We start from the raw sequence: 6,609 nt of genomic DNA on the forward strand, positions 1-6,609 counted from the left end.
TGGTTTATCACTGAGTTATATCCCCAGCCCCAGAAATCGCTTTTTTGTTTTCAGGAGCTTAGGGAGTTGGACCCAGGGGTGCTCTACCACTAAAATACACCCCACCCCACCCTTTTCTTTTGCAGTACTGGGGATTGAATCCAGGGACATTCTACCTCCCAGCCACATTCCCACCCCTATTTTTAACTCTTTATTTTGAAACAGGGTCTCACTAAGTTTTGGAGGGCCTCACTAAGTAGTTGAGGCTGGCCGCGAACCTGTGATCCTCCTGTCTCAGCCTCCCAGGCACTGGGATTACAAGCATGTACCACCAGCCTGGCTCTATTTATTGGTTTATTTTTGAGATAAGATCTCACTAAATAGGTCAGTCAGGCTTTGGCCTTGCATTCTCCCCGCTTCAGCTTGCTGGGATTATAGGCATGCACTACTTCACCCAGCCCAGAAGTCACTTTTTTTTTTTTGGTACTGGGATTAAACCCAGGTATGTTCTGCCTCTGGGCCACACTTCAGCCCTTTTTTAAATTTTATTTTGAAACAGAGTCTCTACTAAGTTGCTGAGGGTCATGCTAAGTGACCTCAAACCCGCTATCCTTCTGTCTCAGCCTCCCGAGGACTGGGATTGTAGGTGTGTGTGCAACCACATCCAGCTCAGAAGTCACTTTTTTTGTGGCTCTGGGGTTGGTACCCAGAACCACACAAAAAATACCTCCATTCCAGGAGCCGGCTACCTTGAAAGAATGGGAAACAGGAAAACGAACGAAACGCAATTAGGAAGGGCCCCAACAGGCTGGTGCGAGGAGAGCGGAGGGCCTGTGGGCCTGGACTCCTTTAAGCCCATGGCATTTAAGCTGAGAAGAAGCTGGTTGTAGGAAGTGCGTTGATCCCTGTCAGAATCCCATGGGGAGCCAGTGAAGAATTCCAGTGCACAGGTCCTGAGGTTGCACAGAAGCAGAATTCGAACTCCAGCTTGAGTCCCGACCCAAAATCCATGCTGGATCCCAGGAACCATGATGCCAGGGAGAGCTGCTGAGTGAACAGAGCAGAGATCAGAGGATGCAGCGTCCAGGGAATGCGTGTACCCCATGGCGGGGGCAGGGAGAGGCCCATGTTTCCTGAATCGACTGGGTCACATGGTATAAGCCAGCCAGGTTTTGTACAATAAAGTTCACAGAATAAAAGGCTTACAGAGTATTGAATTCAACTATTTCTCTGTACATGTATTTATTTTTGATGGTACTGCGGATTGGACCTTGGGCATTCCTACCTCTAGGCCATGTCCCCAGCCATATTTTATTTTATTTTATTTTGAAACAAGGTCCCTAAGCCAGGGGTGGTGATGCACGCTTTTAATCTCAGTACTTTGGAGGCTGAGACAAGAGGATCATAGGTTCAAGGTGGTGAGACTCTCATCAATCTAGAGAGACCCTGTTTCAAAATAAAATAGAGCTGGGGTATAGCTCAGAGGTAGAATGCCCCTGAGTTCAACCCCCAGTACCACAAAAAGGAAAAGAAACAGTCTCGCTAAGTTGTGGAGGGCCTTGCTGAATTGCTGAGGCTGGCTGCAAACTTGTGATCCTCCTGTACTGGTTACAGGCATGCACTACCATGCCCAGCTGATTTTTTTATTTTTTGGTACTGAGGACTGAATCCAGAAGCATTCTACCTTTGAGTTACACCCCCCAGGCCTTTTTATTATTATCATTATTATTATTGAAACAGGATCTTGCTAAGTTTCTGAGGATTTTACTAAATTGCTGAGGCTGGCTTTGAACCTGTAATCTCCTGTCTCAGCCTCCCAAGTATTGGGATTACAAACATGTGCCACCATACTGGACTTTTTTCTCTGTACATTTAATACATTCTTTCTCTCTCTCTCTCTCTCTCTCTCTCTCTCTCTCTCTCTCTCGGTACTGGAGATGGAACCCAGGGGCATTTGATCTCTGAGCTATACCCCCAGTCCTATTTTTCATTCTTTCTTTATTTTTTTATTTTATTTTTATTTTTTTGGCGGTACTGGGGGTAGAACCCAGAGGCTTTCTACCTCCTGTCTATACTCCCAGACCCATTTTATATTTTATTTGGAAACAGGGTCTCACTAAGTTGCTGAGAGCCTCACTAAGTAGCTGAGGCTGGCTTTGAACCTGTGCGATCCTCCTGTCTCAGCCTCCCAAGCGCGGGGTTTACAAGCGTGCGCCACCACGCCCAGCTTTATTCTTTATTTTGAAACAGGGACTTGCTAAGTTGCAGAGTAGCTGAGGCTGCCCACGAACCACGATCCTCCTGTCTCAGCCTCCCAAGTGCGGGGATTACAAGCGTGCGCCACCATGCCCAGCTTAATACATTATCTTTATTGGCAACAATGCCCTTTAGATGTGTTGAGGACTATGGGACAACATAGCCCAACAGACTAGAAGAGGCTTTAGTTGGGGTAGAGCCTGCTGGGGGTGTGCGACTGGGAATGAGAGCCCACGAGTCAGGAGCCCCTTCCTTACGTACTAGGGGCTTTTATGGGTCAAGGAAGTAGTGGTACGTCACGTGACGCTGGTTGGTGGGCTAGTGACCGGGTCATCTTGGGGCAGGGCAATGGTCGGGGTGGTTTTCTTGTTTTTGGACCATTTTTTGATTCCTTTGATTTCGGTCCTCTCCTGCCAGGTATAATAGCCAGACCTCACAGTGCCCACAGGATAGAAGGAAACATAAATTTAGCACGAATCTAAATGCCTGTGTTAAAGAAGGTGAACTAATTGGTGATTTGCAATTAAGGCTTACCCAGGGGAAAAAAAAAGTCTGGATTGCCTGGGATAATAGGACAGCAAAAATAAGATTTGGTCCAAGGGGAACTGGGCCATCTCCTGGGGGAGGGGGACGGTTGCGGCCATTAGAAAAATGAACTTGCTCATTGGGCTTGTCTCAGGTCTGGGGCCTGGGGCGGGCAGGTAGGGATCTCCCTGTGACAGCTTGTATGGCTGCCTTTGCTCTGATAATGTAATAAAGGTATTTCATTCCCATTTCTGGACTTGAAAGTGGCGAACCACAACTTTTACATAGATAGCATACCAGTCCTTTGAGGTAGCTATTAGCCTCCCCATTTTACAGAGGGAAAAACTGAGGTCCAGAAAGGCTAAAGAAAATCGTGACTGTGACGTAACTGGGAAGCCGGGACCAGGTTCTGCTCGATTTCCAAGGTGCTGCGGTCTGCTGGCGATCTCTGAAGTGACCGCCTGTGTTAAAATCTCAATCTCTCTCTCTCTCTCTCTCTCTTTCTTTCTCTCTCTCTCTCTCTCTCTCTCTCTCTCTCTCTCTCACACACACACACACACACACACACACACACACACACACACCCTGTGAGCTAGTGAAGAATGCAGCTGGACTCTGCGGCATGGCCCAGGAACGCGCTGCCAAGTTGGGGTCCTTCACCTGTGCTGCCAGCTGCCCTGCCTGCCAGCTGCCCTGCCTGCCTGCTCTGGCTGCCAAGGACCGCAGGCCTGAGAAGAGCTTTCATGGTGATGCAAATTCACCCCCACATCTGAGCGCCTAGTGTAGATGGATGATTAGTGGTCCCTGACCTTTCTCTACCCCCCCCCCCCAGTACTGGAGATTGAACCAGGGACATTCTTTTTTTTTTTTTTTTGGTGGTACTGGGGTTCCTGGAAGCACTTCTACCTTAGGGCTACACTCCCAGGCCTATTTTATACTTTTATATTTGGAAACAGGGTCTCTTAGGCCAGCGCGGCTGGCTTCAAACCTGCGCGATCCTCCTGTCTCCGCCTCCCAAGCGCAGGGATTACAAGCGTGCGCCACCATGCCTGGCTGAACCAGGGACATTCTATGTCTGAGCTACACTCACACCCCAGTTGAAATGGGGTGTGTGTGTGTGTGTGACTATTTATTCATTTATTTATTTTGAGGTATTGGGGATGGAACACAGGGGCATTCTACCTCCAAGCTGCACTCCAGCTCTGTTTTTTATTCTTTATTTTGAAATAGATCTCACTGAGTTGCAGAGGACCTCACTGAGTAGCTGAGGCTGTCTGCGAACTGTGGTCTTCCTGTCTCAGCCTCCCGAATGCTCAGATTACAAGCGTGCATCACCATGCCTGTGTGTGTGTGTGTGTGTGTGTGTGTGTGACTGGGGATGGAACCCACGGGCATTTTACCTCTGAGCTACACCCCCAGCCCTATTTTTTATTATTTTGGAGTAGGGTCTCACTGAGTTGCAAAGGGCCTCACTAAGAAGCCGAGGCTGTCTGTGAACAATGATCCTCCTGTCTCAGCCTCCCCAATGCTGAAATTACATGCGTGCACCACCATGGCCGGCTTTATTATTTTGTTTTTGAACTAGGGACTCACTAGATCCATGAGACTCTCACTAAGTTGCTGAGGTTGTCCTTGAACCTGTGATCCTCCTATCTCAGCCTCCCAAGGAGCGGAATTACTACTACTCTGCTCTGTCTCTCTGCTCTTATTTATTTATTTATTTATTTTTTTGGTGGTACTGGGGTTCCTGGAAGCCCTTCTACTTCCGGGCTACACTCCCAGACCTATTTTTTATACTTTTTTTATTTGGAAACAGGGTCTCCTAAGCCAGCGCACGCGGCTGGCTTCGAACCTGCGCGATCCTCCTGTCTCTGCCTCCCAAGCGCGGGGATTACAAGCGTGCGCCACCACGCCCGGCTCTCTGCTCTTATTTTTAACACCAGTTTCTCCCAGCTCTGGGTGCTCAGGTGTACCCCACCTGTTGATAACTAAACTATGCCCATCTAAGTGTGAGTCTGAGAAGCGAAGGGTCTCCAGGAGGTGAGTACCCCTCCTCCCTTTGCTATCGCTCCCCAACCCCCACGCCTTTTCACAGGGAAGGATGGGTGTGGCCACAGAGGCCAGTACTGTAGCCCTCGCCTCACTGGCCAGATTGAAGCTAGGACCCCAGATTTTACCAATAGGAATGCAACATGCAAATATTGCCCCTCGCTAATTGGCTGACCGGTAAATTCCTTTTATTCCTTCGCGGGCTTTAGGACTTGGAGTTTACAGAGTGCTGTTGGGGTACAGGTTTAACACAAAAGCAAATAATTATTGAGCGCCCACCTTGTGCCAGGGAATAGAGGGGCGAATAGGAGCGGCAAGGCGTCGCCCTCGCAGAGTTTGCATCTAGTAATCTAAGCACACGGAGGGACGACATAATTTCAGATCGGGGTTAGTGCCACAGTCAACCTGGGAGCTGCTAGCGCTGCCTTCGCAGATCCTGATGGGTTTTTCCAAAGTGCTGCAGAGGAGCATGAGACCAGGTATCCTGCAGAGGGGACAGGAAGGGCAGGAGGCAGCGGGACCTGAAAAACCAGTAGGCGTTTTCTCCCCGCGTGGGGGTGGGGGTGGGGGTGGCGGAGGAGGACAGTCGGTAGGAAATGACATCTTTAAGAATCCAAGAAGGGCCGGGCGTGGTGGCGCACGCTTGTAATCCCCACGCTTGCGAGACGGAGACAGGAGGATGGCGCAGGTTCGAAGCCAGCCTTGCTAGTTTAAGAGACCCTGTTTAAAAAAAAAAAAAAAAAAAATATATATATATATATATATATATATATATATATATATATATATTTAAAATATATATGTCTGGGAGTGTAGCCCGGTTTCCAGGAACCCCAGTACCACCAAAAAAAAAAAAAAAAAAAAAAAAAAATCCAAGAGGGAAGCCGGGTGTGGTGGCGCAGGTTTGTAATCCCAGCATTTGGGAGGCTGAAACAGGAGGATCGCGGTTCAAGGACAGGAGGATCACGGTTCAAGGACAGCCTTAGCTACTTAGTGAGGCTCCTTGTTTGCAACCCAGTGAGACCAAAGAATCCGAGAAGGATGGTGTTGCTGGAGGGAAGGGTGTGCAGGGCAGGAAGGGCCACTGCTGTATGACTTCGGCAAGTCCCACCGCCTCTGGAGCCTCGGGTTAGTGGAGTGTAATATAACTTGTGGCTGGGCTCAGTGCACATTCCTGTCTGTAATCTCAGGATTTGGAGTGGACAGGAGGATCACACGTTCCATGCCAGCCTCGGCAATCTAGGGAAACCTTCAGTGACTTAGTGAGACCCTGTTTCAAAATAAATAAAAGGGGTTGTGGTTGGAGCTCAGAGACAGAAGGCCCCGGTGTGGGGGAGCCAGGCATGGGGACTCATGCTTGTAATTCCAATACTTGGGCGGATCAGCTACTTAGTGAGGCTCTCTAAATAGTCACATGCTGTTTCACAATAAAGAACAAAAAATAGGGCTGGGAGTGTAGCTTGGAGGTAGAATGCCCCTGGGTTCCTCCCTATAAGCAGGCAGGAAGGAAACACAGAACACCTATAATGCGTTCCCGGTAAAGAAAGCTTCAAAGCCAGGCGTGGTGGCGCTGTGCCTATAGACCCGGCTCCCCAGGAGGCTGAGGCAGGAGGACAGCTTGAACAGAGGAGTTCGAGGCCAGCCTGGGCAGCACAGTGAGGTCTGGTCTCAGAAACAGGAAGGCTCCAAACAGGGAGGACTGCTGTTCCAGGAGAGGCCCTCAGTTCCCGCCCCGGCCCTTCCCTCCCCAGCAGAAGTGCCCCCAGCACCTGTCTCCACCTCTGCGCAGGCTCCGGCCAG

This window comes from Muscardinus avellanarius, assembly GCF_963383645.1.
Source record: "Muscardinus avellanarius genome assembly, chromosome: 11".
NCBI lineage: Eukaryota > Metazoa > Chordata > Mammalia > Rodentia > Gliridae > Muscardinus > Muscardinus avellanarius.